We start from the raw sequence: 13,568 nt of genomic DNA, 5'->3' as shown, positions 1-13,568 counted from the left end.
TTGGTGTTAGGTGACAAATACCCAAAGAGACAATCACAGCACTGTGTGTTGTATGGTGTAAAAAGGAGCATAAGATGCCTTGAATCAGACCTTGTTCTTCCCCATATGGAGTGAGGCTTAGTGGAGAGAGAAACAGTGGTGCCTGGAACATAATAATCAGTATCTTACTTTGAATTAATAAATGGGGTACAATGTAGTGATGTGTGCAAGCTATTATGGTTTCTTCTGTCTTCCTTCATTTCCCCCCTTTTCAGGAATTCCTTTGGGAAATCAATTGTTTTCCTTTTCTCAGTCCACTGGATTTACATGGGACTATCCCCACCCCTAACTTCAATGCTAAACTAATCAGTGTGTTCCATACCCCCAGCCACGCCATCAGCACATGACCCCAGCTAAGCCAGCGAGAACAAGTCCGGAACTTTTGTTGAAGTTAGAGAGAAATATTAGCTTTTCCAATGGAACATCTGGGTGGAGTAATCAGATCTGTAGTTCTCTAAATCCATCTTTGCAGATGAAAAAAGCTCTCATCTGAAAAGGGGCCGACACAGTGGACAGGAGAAAGGGGGGGTGGAAATATCAGGATTGAATCCTGACAACTCTTGACTTAAAGCCAGTCCTCTTCTTGCCTTTTACAAGACATGTGAGCCTCTAATTCACCATTTTGCTTGAACCAACTTGAGTATGTTTTCTGTTTCTTGCTACGTAAAGACCTGCTTGACATGTATAGGAATCCAAAGCTAAAATCCGCTAACTCTGCTTGGGAGAAGATTTCACAGAAGTGAATCTCCAGCTGCGAGTTAGAGGCTAAGTGGAAGTGGACCAGCTAGATAAAGAAGGATGGGGATTCCCAGCAGAGGAAACAGTGCTGGCAAAGTACAGAGATGGAAAAAACAGTGTTGTATTATTTCTGATCCATGAAGCAGAAGAGGCTATTACTTTTCCAATGTCTTATGTCCTAGGTCTTCTTTCTTCCATTAACAGAATGTGAAGTTTTTATAAAAGAAATGGAGATATGCTAAATTTACACAAAAACTGGCCTAGAAGATCTTTAGAGGGCAAAAGTAAAATTGGTACGTGGGTGTATTAGTTAGGATACTTTAGCTATGAGTAACTAAAAACCTGATAACCATTAGCTTAAAACAAGGGATCATTCAGCATACACTTAACAACCCATTTAGATGTAGTGGTTCAAAGATTGGCTAGGAAGCTCAATAATGTCATCAAAGACTCATTCTTTTTTCGTCCTTCCACTCTGCCATTCTCATCATGTTAGCTTTGGATCTCAGGTTTTTTGCCTCATGGTTGACTGGTGGCTGCCACTGTTCCAGACATCTCATCATACCCATATTACCAAAGTAGGAAACATGGAAGGAAACAAAAGAGTCTTCTACGTTTACATCTTTTTGTTTGTTTGTTTGTTTTAATTCATCATAGAGGATAACATGTCACGAAAACCTCCTCTATGCAAAAGATATTTTTCTTAGCAGTCACTGATCAGCACTAGGTTGCATGCTACTCTTTAAGGAAATAAGACTGCAGGGATGGCTGAGAACAATCAGTTCACATCACAGAGCTCGGTCTATTGTATTCAAAATGAAATTAAGGGTCTATTAACTAGAGAATGGTTGCTACAAACACAGAGCTATAAACATAGTTGTTATGAAGGAAGTCAACAGAGTCTGTTTTAAGAGGTGTTCTGGATGAGGTGTCAATATAAATACAGCCCCTTTATTGGTTATAAGCTGCTTCTCTCAGGGAACTGCTTCTTACAGTCCATCTTTCACAGGACAGTTTTAAAACCAACATCATTCTTGGCAAAACCCATTTGAACCTGGCATGACATTTAAAGTTGGAAAAGTATTTCTTCTTTTACCAGTAACTTGACCACATATTTTAGGAGACACGCTGCCCAGAGCTGAGTGAAAAACAACATCAATGATAAAAGCGCAGAATTAACGGGGAATAATGACATTGTGTATGTTTATTGGCTTTTCTTACCAAGATGCATTCATAGAAATTTGTCTCATTTCATCTGTACAACCACATCTAAGTAGTAGCTAGTTTCTTCAGATCATTAATGAAAAAGTTGAGATACAAGGAGTATAAATAACTTAAAATTTTAATTTTATTTCATTATTTTCTGGGGGTAATTAGGTTTATTTATTTTATTTTTTAGTCTTTTTTAAAAATTGAAGTATATTCAGTTACAATGTGTCAATTCCTAGCATACAGCATAATGTTTCAGTCATTAGTTTATTTATTTAATGGAGGTACTGGGGACTGAACCCAGGACCTTGTGCATGCTAAGCATGAACTCTGCGACTGAGTTATCCCCTCCCCCTATAAATTACTTTTTAAAGTTACACAGCAAGTCAGGGAAAGAGCCAGGTCTAGAAAGAGCTTCTTACTCTAAGGCCCTTACAGTGATTTCCTAAAGCCTACAAATGCCAAATCTGTTCATTTCTCTATTTATCAAACACTGTTCCCTCAGTGAGATTAAGGTGGTGTCCATCAACATGGAGCCATAAAATATTTCTTCAGCCGGAGTCAGTGATGATTTTCATACCCTTCTGGTGCAGGGACATCATTTTGTCATTTTAGTGGTGCTCTGTGTCTCTGGATGGGACTTGTTTACCTCCTAGAGCACCTGCTCTCAGAGGCACCCTGCAAGCTCATTGGCGGTAGAATTTTAATGGGTTGTAGAAATTCTTAGGTGTTATTGCAGAACCTGAAAGAGGCAGGTATACACACCACGCCATGACCATTTCTAAAACCCCTTCTTTACTGCCACTGCTTCTTAGAACAACAGATTAACGGTGCCACATACGTTCTAGGTTTGGTTTTGTTTCATTTTGTGAGGGGCGTGATAGAAATAGACATGAGATAGTGAGACAAGCCCTGGTTTTAGATGTACAGAAAATTAGGTGCACATCTTCCCTGTAATTTTTTTCTGAGTGACCTGGGTGAGTCTGTTGGCTTCTGTTAGCTTAGTTTCCTCAGCAGTTATGTGAGAAAGATGATGCTTATGTGATGAGGAGGACGATGCTTTCGCACATTTCAGGTTTGTAGTGAAGTTGAAAAGCTTGTGGGTGCGACTGTCAGACAGCTTTTGCTTTTCCTTACAGTTTTCATCATATTACTTCATCCTTGGTGTCTTATTCCTGGACTCAACGAATGTGAAAGCAAGTCCCGGCTTTGTGTACTCACGGCCATACGTGGCACTCCTCTAAGGGCTGTCTGTTGGTGAGAAAAAAATCTCACCTCTCTCTTCCTTAGTTCGGGTCTCCTGATGTGTGTAACTCAGGGGTTCTCAGCCTTGGCACTATTGAAATTTTCGGCCAGATAATTCTGAGTTGTAAGGAGCTGTCCTGTGAATTTTAGGGTGTTTCTCAGTGTCTCTAGCCTCCACCCACAGGTTATCAGCAACAACCTACCTCGCCCCCATCAGTTATGGTGATCAAGAGTCTCCAGACACTGGCAAATGTCCCCAGGGAGGGTGGAAGGCAAAATTGCCCCCAGCTAAAAGCCACTGACCTATCTTTATAATCTGTATTTTCCTTCCAGACTCAGAAGCCTTATATTTGTTGACTACAACTTTAATAACATGAAAACATGCAGTATGTTTGACCAGCATTTGGTTCAAAAATAATGAATGAAACTTTTAAATTATGTCATGATTCAAGACACTTAGTGAAATTATGTACATTGTTCTTTGGAAACACAATATAATTGAGTTTTTTAAAAACTAATCAAAATGTTCCAATCAGATAAGCTCTATCCATTTAAGTCAGATATTTTCTTTAATGGAATCTGTACTTTGGTCATCACACTGTAGAGACCTAAATTTCTTACACTGCAGAAAGGAAATCCTCCTTATGTAGACTTCACTAATATGACAGATGATATTAAGCCATGACCACTTCTATTTGTACTGAAGATGAGCTTATGACAGGGAAGACATATTTAAATGACATAGACATTTGATCTTAAAATTTTCAAAAATTAAAATGTGTGGCTTTAATAAGAAAATGCACTTGAAATTCTAGATGTCCTGAGAAAGGAACTATAAAATATTCATGAGAGGAAAAAGAAAAGAAACTAAATTAATTTAGTAGTTATCTTGACGTTAGGAGAGGAAAGCAGTTTTGGTACCCAGAGATTAAAAGTCTCCCTGTCATGGATGATACATTCATTGTTTGACATGGTAAGTAAGCCTACTCACTTGATATATTTGAGGTTTCTGTGGCTCTGACATTTGAGTTGTTATTGAAAATCTTCCCTCCCCTAACTTTATACAAATAGGAAAAAAATGTTGTTTGACATCAGGGAGGTCAAAATGGCCAAAGGAAGTAATTACAAAACAACACACTTTGCATTTGGAAGAAGCACTTGTGTTCAATAGTGTTTATGAAATATTTATTAGGGGATATTTTGAATGAGGTGGCCAGTGGGGCTGTGTAGGGCAATGTCTGGAGGGGGGATATCTTGATTTGTTAGCTCTGGTCCAGTCTCTACATATCTTGTCCTCAGAAGGGATTGTCACGTCACCAGCTTATGTCCAGTCCAAGTTTGAACAAGAAGAGGTCATTTGTGTTTTTGTTTCTAGAGTCCTTTCTTTTTCCCTCAGCCTTGTGGGAATCAAACAGTTACCTTTGAATAACCTAAGTATTACACAGGTTGGAGAACAACAGACAGATAAGGGTAGGAAAGAGGGTACAGATCTGAATTTGAATCTGGGAATGGGCCTGGGATGGCATTTTGAGGGACTAGGATCTCTTCCCCCACAAATCTTCCATGCTGAAGGTTCTCAGAAGTCTTGTCTCTCCTATTTCTATGAACTTATACTTCAGCTGGTTGGAAGACCTTGCTATACTTCCTATCAGTGAGTTTCTCCATCAGGAAATCATCCACACCTTCCTTCTCAGCTTTGCCAGGAACTGGAGTTCAACAAAGAACACTGGTGGGTCTTTAGTGAACTACTTAACTTTCTCAACCTTTGAGCCCTTTAGTTGGGACTTTGAGTCCTTAGTTTCCTTTTACTGTCAGAAAATAAAATGATTATAGATTACTGGTTGTCTGGAGGTGGGGGCTGGAGTGGAAACAGAATGATTGCAAGAACAGTAGGAAGCCACCCAAGGCTTTTAGAGCAGTTCTGGAGCTCACAGTTTTACTAATAAGAAGATTACTCTGGCTGCTCCCTGAAGATGGATGAGGACGTATGGGAAAGTGTATTGGAAGACCTGTTAGACTATTTCAGATGTCCAGGTGGGAGATAATCATGGACACGGATGATGATAATGGAATAGGAAAAAAATTAAAATATTCAAGAGATATTTTGTAAGTAAAATCAACAGGACATGATAGATTTGGTGTAGAAGTTTGTCTGAGAAAGCATGAAATCACAGATGGCACCTGGGTTTGATTTGAGCAATAGGATGGATCATGTGTCATTTACTGGTCTACGTAACCCTGGGGAAGGAACCCACTTAAAAAGAGGAAATTAAAACTTGAGTTTTAGACACATTAATTTTGACAAGCCTGTCAGACATCAAAGTATGCAGTTGGATGTAGTCTGGAGCTGAGGGGAGAGAATGACTGTATGCTGATGAGATCATGTGCTCACTCCCATGTAACTTTTCATTACTCTTTTTGTGAGTCAGGGTGTTGAATGTGGAAAAGGTGGCTCTTTAACTCAACCATCTTTTACCTTTCTGCTCACATGAATGGCATCAAAAATGGAAATCCTTCCTCTGATTGGCGTTGCTGCTCATGCTCCATTGATGATAGCAGTATGTTTGTCTTCATGGTAAATGGGGTGTCAAACTGGTTATCTCGGATCAGAAGATTCCTCCGTAGTTTAATCTCAAAGCTGAAAAAAGATTAATGGGTAATGTCAGAGTGATACATTCCATGCTTAGAATCCAATAATTTCATTTTAATCAGTTGCACATTATTGATAACACTGAATCATAACCTATCTTGCTTTTCAAAGATACTATGACCTTGCACAACTGTATGGTGTGAATAAAAACATCTGGATCTATTTAGCATATTTTATTAGAATTATTGCTATTTCCTCTCTCTTGCTCTCTTTTCTTTTTAAAAGAGAATCTTAATGCCTTCACATTAATCCACAAACTGTCACAGTAAAATAAAATAAAATAACTTTACCTAAGGGATTGTCTAAGAATCAATCAGTTTTGCACAATCTAGTGAGTATATGTGACTCCTGAATGCTGTATTAAACTGGAGGGTATAAAACAAAGCTAGTCTTTACCACTTTCTATTTTTTTTCTTCTCAAAATCTAATCTATATTTCAGGAGGTAGAATTTAATGTTGACAGCTCAGTATGAAATCCTAATTCATTTTGGATAATTTGGAAATGAAATTGAAGAATACCATTTGCTAACAGATAATTTACACTTCAAGATTTATTTTGCATAATATACTCTTATGAGAATTTCAGAAATCAGAAGGAAAGATATCCGGCATCTTCTCCCGCATTATATATCATTTCTGAATGTTTTCTTCAGTATGTTTTGAGTTCCTTAGGCTTGGGAGGATTATTACTGTAAAAGTAATTTTAGCATTCTCTTTGGTAAAATATAAAGGAAAAGAGAGCAATCAGTCTATCGTCAGAACACATAATCCTGTGGTTCTGGTTAGAGAAACAAAAGAAGCTTGACTTTCATGCAGTTGGAAAGTATCTTAAAACTTAATTAGCCAAACATTTGCATTTTTCAAACAGCCGATTTTTGTGTGTCTGAAACAAGTGACATAGTCTCACTGCTATTTTGGTATATGCGATTTGAAGTTCTGGTTCCTCTTTACTGTATCCAGAAGTACAATGTAATTTATTTGGATAGAGTGATTTCACAGTTTGATGGAAACAACAAGAAATAGAAAGAGAGCTTGGCAGAATATTGAAAACTACAACTTCTTTCTAACCCACTTCAAGACTTGAAATAACCCTGCTTTTCCTCAACTATTTTTACTTGTCAATAACATTCTGAAACACATTATTAATAATAATAACACCTTGTGATGGGAGAGGATGGTTCAATGGCTATGTACAATCTAGTAAGTAACAATCTTCAGCTTTCTTGTGGTAGAGATGCCCAAAGTAAGTTCTGTGTGTCTAAAATCCATGGTAGATTTCTGCACTTTGCCTAGCCTTGGAAATCTTACTTTTCATTATTGTGAAATTACCAAAATTAATTCTTGACTGTATTGGTGGAGACTGGAAAGGAAAGGTGATGTGATTTGAACAGAATCCAGCTGCTTCCCTGCAAAGCCAGGATAAAGTACTTCAAGTTCAGCATGAGGACCAACCTTGTTTGAAACCTGTGTTTACTGCGCATGAACTGTGTGGTGTTGGGCGGGTCCTTTAACCCTTCAGGCCTCAGTTTCCTCATCTGTAAAACAATATCCATTTTATAACAATTAACAAAACAGTGCCTGGAACAGTGCAAGCACCTAAAAATATTTAATTGTTCTTATAATAATAGTTACTATTATGTCTCTAGCCTATACAACCTTGTTATTGATTTTTCTCTAACCCAAGCTAAATCATTACAAAGCGTTTGTATTCAGGAGAAAACTCACATTTTGTTGAGCTGAAGATGGTATATTTCAGCCAGGCTAATGGACTCACTGTTCCAAAAGTTTTTTTTTTCCTTAAGTATTTTAAAATTAAGTTCATAAGATTATAGAGTGAGAAGACCCCGTTGAACACGTGGTTTAAATACTTGTGCACAACTAAAGAATTTGAATTGACGTTTCCTCAGAGTCACACAGCTACTTAAGAGTAGAGCTGTTTATTGTTACAGAGGTCCTCTGATTCCCAGGCAAGTGCTCAATTGTTATTACATGCTGCCTCATAAAGTCTAAGATGACTTGAGTTGTAGGTTCACACAGGTACGTGTGAATGTCTAAGACCGACCTGCTCCAACAAATTCAGGCTGCAAATAATGTCATTCAGAAGAAAACTGGATTTAGTACTCATTTAGCAGGAGTCTAGCAATTCCCTCTTAGGGCTTCCTTTTTCCTCCTTGATATATCCCAAACCCCCAAGAGCATATGCAGTATGAAAGAAAGGGGGTGCTACCTACTCACACATCTGAGCAGACTGGAGATCCTATAATGTCAACCGTCTAACTTGCCCTTGCTTCTCGCTGCCAAATACAGCTGCATGGACAGTAGAATGTGATGTGGTCCAGCAGGTGCTGCTTGCCCTCCACTGTCCAGAATCCCCAACGGAGGACCATCCAATGCCATCATTCGTTTTGAGAGCATCATCCCATTCTCTTGGTTGCGAGTTAGGCTCTGAGGGATGCTGGCCTGTGTTCAAAAGAAGACAGTTCTTCAACTCAGCTCCCTGTGTTCCTCAAGCACCCATCCCAGGATGCCAGCTCTTCCAAGTACAGATCTGTGGTTTTCCTTTTCCTCTCTAGAATTCACACAGCAGAAATCTACCAATTTCTCTTTTTTACCCCAGAAAAAGTACAGATTGTAATATACTTCTGAGACAATAGAGCTTTTCATTCATTCATGTTTTAGTTGCTAGCTCCTCATTTGTCTCCAAGTGGCTCTGCATGATTTCATCTTTGAAGAAAGGACCAATCCCAGAGACACCCTCCTCTGAAGATGAAGGTGAATTTCTGGCATCTCTCCTCAAAATAGGGAAAGAATGAATGACACTGAACTTGGCACACAGAAGACCCTTTATCACTATTTGTTGAATGATTACTCAAAAATGCTCTAAGTGCTATAGCTATAAAAGCTAAAATTGTATTATATGCATCATATATTTAAAATTTTAAGGTTTTTTTGTTTCAAGTCTTTAGTTTTTCTCCAGTTAATCTCTGTGTGGGAAACTTGCCAGTGCATTTGTGGTATGATCTTTTTCTAAACTGAATTTCTAACCATAAAATCTATACTCTAAACACAATATAGATGTGCTTCTGCATATATAGGAGTGTATATATTTTATAAACATGCTTACACTATTTGGATTTTACAGTGTTTTAGAGTATTTGGGTTCTTGTCATGTTTTTTATTTTGGCCACATTCATAAAAATATAAATATAACTCTAAAATAAATCCATGCGTCTACCCATGATCCAGCTGTAGCTTTAAAACATGCCACACTTGATAAGCTTCCAAATTTGTTTTGATGGCAGAATTTCATCGACACAGCCAATTTGGATCATAAAGCAATCCCTATTTCAAGTGTTTGGCCCATAAAGGGAATACAGTGTATGGTGGGTCAGTATTTCATTCTCTTGTCAGACAGGGTTAAGAACTGCCTGGAGGAGCTGTTATATTTCCTCTGGACCTGTGTTCCCTTGAAAAGAATATGGCTATTTGAGAGATTTTTACCAATGCATGAATGGAGAATTATTCTGATGGTTATTATTATTACTATTATTATTTAGTTTGTGTCTGGAGTTGATATTGGAGGTGATAGGCAGGTGTTAATTGTCTCTGAATGGATGGAGACTAGCTCTGAATATTTTCACAGATTATCCTTAACCAAAGGTGCCTTGATAGAGTTGACATTTGTTCAGGGTCATTTTGAAGCTCAGACACTGGTAAACAACTGTGATCTTCTAAAAGGCAGAAGCAAACTTTCTGTGAAACCAAGCCCAAATTCCAAACTTGTAACATCAGTTTTTAGTGCGAGGGTTTGGTTCCAGAACTTTGGGTTCTCTTTAGTCAAACTTCAGTTAACGTGTGTGTGTGTGTGTGTGTGTGTGTGTGTGTGTGTTCTTTTTAATTGAAATATAGTCAGTTTACAATGTTGTGTCAATTTCTGGTGTATCAGTTAACTTTTGAGTGCTCAGGAAAGTTTCCTGAAATATGTTTTTTGTTTGTTTGTTTCCAAAATGTGTTTTTAACATACCTTAGAAATTTCAGGAATATCCTAATTTTGAAAAAAAAAAAAGCTGTTAATTGGGGATAGAACAGAATAATGATTTAGAGAGCTACTTGGGATTATAAATGCAACTTTGAAGTATGATTCAAAAAAAAAAAAAGAAGAAACTAAGGAGGAAGAGGCTTCCCATGGGTCTCCAGGTAGCATTTGGTCAGGGTTCTGCATTGGTGGCGTCTGTTGTGCAGTCATTACCCAGGCTGCGTTCTGGTTCTCATTCTGCTACCCTGTCCATTATTTCTTTGGGAACACTCTTCTGGGGAAGGTATACTTCGGCTTCAGGACAGGATTTAGAAATATATGGATTTAGACTTTTCGAAGTCTCATTCTTAATCATTAATGTTAATCTATTTTATTCTGTTTATCCATCCTTTCTCATCACCTTTTTTTTTTTTTTAAATTGAAGTATAGTCAGTTACAATGTGTCAGTTTCTGGTGGACAGCATAATGTTTCAGTCATGCATATACATACATATACTCATTTTCATATTCTTTTTCATTATAGGTTACTACAAGATATTGAATATAGTTCCCTGTGCTATACAGAAGAAATTTGCTTTTTATCTATTTTATATATACTAATTAATATTTGCAAATCTCGGACTCTCAATTTATCCCTTCCTACCCCTCCCCCGCCCCCATAAGCATAAGTTTGTTTACTATGTCTGTGAGTCTGTTTCTATTTTGTAGATAAGTTCATTAGTGTCCTTTTTTTTTGCTGTTGTTGTTTTTTTGTAGATTCCACATATGAGTGCTATCATATTGTATTTTTCTTTTTGTCTCTGGCTTACTTCACTTAGAATGGTGATCTCTAGGTCCATCCATGTTGCTGCCTTATCAGCTTCATATATGGCTCCCCCTAATATCTAAATTTCTTTTCATATCTCTAGTGTCTTTTTTTTTTTTTTTCAAACTGGAATTTCTTCTCTGTCTTCTAACATTTGAAGCTTTCTCATCCTTGAAAAAAACAATACCCGATGCCCTTCATTTAACCTTAAGGTCCTTCATCTCTACTCTCGTTTCATTTGTCTCTTAACGACACTTCTTGGACAGGATTTCTCTTCTCTTACGTCACCATTGGATTGATCCTCATTAAGCCCCTTGGTCTGGTTATCACTCAGTTGAATCTGAGTTGAATCAAAAGCTGAATTTTGACTTGATTCCTTGATGAAGTACAGAGAGAAGCAGTATCAGAAACAGAAATGGAAGATGTCCAAAGAGTCAGCTCAAAGCTGAGCAGCTGATGAAGGCAGACTTCTTACATCCTCTGAAACTTTATTATCCAGTATGGTGGCCACTAGTTCCACATGGCTACTGAGTAATTAAATTATGACTAGTGTCAGGGGGAGGGATAAATTAGGAGTATGAGATTAACAGATACACACTACTATGGATAAAATAGATAAGCAACAGGATTTACTGTACAATACAAGGGACAGTATTCACTATCTTGTAATAACCTATCACGGAAAATAATCTGAAAAAATACATGCATATATAGCTGAATCACTTTGCTGTATACCTGAAGCTAACATGATATTGTAGATCAACTAAGCCTCAATAAAAATAAATAAATAATCATTTACATCATATCTGGTAACAATTCAAAAACATATGACTCGTGTGACTGAGAAACTGAATTTTAAATTTTATTTCATTTTAATTAATTTAAATTTAACTTTAAAAACTGATACTTAATTCAGCTCCTGGAAAACTTTTACCTATGTCTGGAACAAGTTGAGGGTCCCAGTCTGAGTTTTTCAACTGTACAGTTTACGAAATCTACGTCTAGATCAAACATTTCTGGTAGACACTGAGCATCCAAATTGGGATGTGCTGTAAGTGTGAAATACATACCAGACTTCAGAGACTTAGTACTAAGAGAGAGAATGTAAAATATCTTTGTCATGACATTTTTCAAAGACGTTTATAACAGGTTGAATTACTGTTTTGAATATATTGCTTTACGTGTAATGTATTATCAGTTTTACCTCTTTCTTTTACCCTGTTAGTGCATAAGATAGAACATTTACAATTACGTATATGACTTGCCCTTTTTTTCCTCCTGGACATCGTTGCTCTGGAGACACAGAGCCTGGCTGGAGTTGCTAAGTAGCTACTCACGACAGAACACAATGGCATCTCAGCTACTGGTACTAGAGTAGAAGGAAGAAAATGATGAGAAAATCAAGAGTCTGACCCAGAGAATAGGAAGCAACATGGAGAACGCATGGCAGGGCAGGGATTAAACTAGGAGGAGTGTGAGGTGAGAGGCAGCAGCCCCAGGGTCCTGCTGAGGCTCAGCTTCCCCAAGGAGACAAGGTCCACGTATGGGAGAGCACAGCCCTGAGCACAGGGAGGTGGTGTGGCCGCTGCAGTGAACGGAGGCTTTGAGCTACAGAGCCAGCGGGTCGTCTGGGAATCATATGAATTTTGTGAATCAGGAGCAGAGTGAGCAGTGGTGACAAGCCATGGGGGATTCTCTCTCATTTTATTTTAACCAAGATGGAGAATTCAAGGGGTTAAGCCAGAAATAATAGGGGGGAAGCTAATTTGCCCCCTTGCTGGTGGCCTAGGGCAGTACCTGCTGTCATCTTAGGTCAGAAGTAATTTGAAGGGGATGTGCGAATGTTTTGACATAGGAAACTCACTCCCCTGTAAGATCGAGAGCTTTCAGTTACTTTTTCCTTTATAGTTGGTGTTAACTTGACAAGTCCTTCATTTTCACGTCTGTATCACTTACTGCGAATACTGGATTGTGGTGTAACTCACCTAGAAATGATATTTGTGAAACGCCAGGTGCCCTTGAATTGTTTTATCCTATCATGAGAACTCTGAGTGTGGTTCTGTGGGGCAACACTGGGAGGTTCAAATTTCCTCCTTACCAACTGTTGTACCCCCAGTAGCACCTTGACAGGGATTTCCAAAGGTGAGTTTAGGATTAAGGGGAGATGGCTTCGTGGCCCGTCTCAGAAGCAAGGGCTTTGTTGAGAGCCAAAAAGATCCCCCATCCATTTCAAATGTCTAGAACCTAGACCCTTCCTTGCCACTTGCCTGGTACAGTCTTTTTCTTGTAAGAGGAAGGGAATAAACTTTTTAAAGAGTACATCCTCGCCTCTGGAATTGGAGCCTGAATTTGCTTCTTACTAGATTATTTTATTTCATTTTATTTTGTTTCATTTCCTTTTTCCCCCCTTTTATTTCAGACTTATAAGTAAGGGCGCCAGGACCAACAATCACCAGCTGCCCAAATCTGATGTCAATTCAAATTTGGGCAATTTGTCAATTTGTCAATACCGAAAATCATGCTTCCAAAATCTGATGTCAATTCCACACACAGAGCAATCGAGCTGCCTTACTCATGCCACTCAGGACAGAAACCCTTTTTGCAGAGGATGATTTTAAGCACAACATTGAAGCATCACGATCTTCCATTTCTTCATGTGTAAAATATGGATCATATTAGCATCTATGTCATGAGGCTTTCTTTGGATGGACGAAATAACGTGTGCAAACTTTTTGTCACAAGGCTTGGCCTGCAATAAGAGCTCATATGATGTGAAATCTTTTGTAATTATGATCTGTTAAACGCCCTCCTGGAGACTTATATTTTACCTCCTTTCATCTCCATAA

The 13,568-nt window shown here is 38.2% G+C and overlaps 1 non-coding gene across 1 annotated transcript; it reads right to left on the bottom strand.

Annotated features, from left to right (window-relative positions):
* Positions 1-13,198: 13,198 nt before the first annotated feature.
* On the bottom strand, positions 13,199-13,323 carry LOC116666659. Its single transcript, XR_004323580.1, has one exon. It is a non-coding gene; the product is annotated as a U11 spliceosomal RNA (small nuclear RNA).
* Between the last annotated feature and the right edge of the window lie 245 nt (positions 13,324-13,568).

This window comes from Camelus ferus, chromosome 1 (assembly GCF_009834535.1).
Source record: "Camelus ferus isolate YT-003-E chromosome 1, BCGSAC_Cfer_1.0, whole genome shotgun sequence".
Taxonomy (NCBI): Eukaryota; Metazoa; Chordata; class Mammalia; order Artiodactyla; family Camelidae; genus Camelus; species Camelus ferus.
Note: the sequence above shows the minus strand (reverse complement) of the source record. Positions and strands in the feature narration are given on the sequence as shown.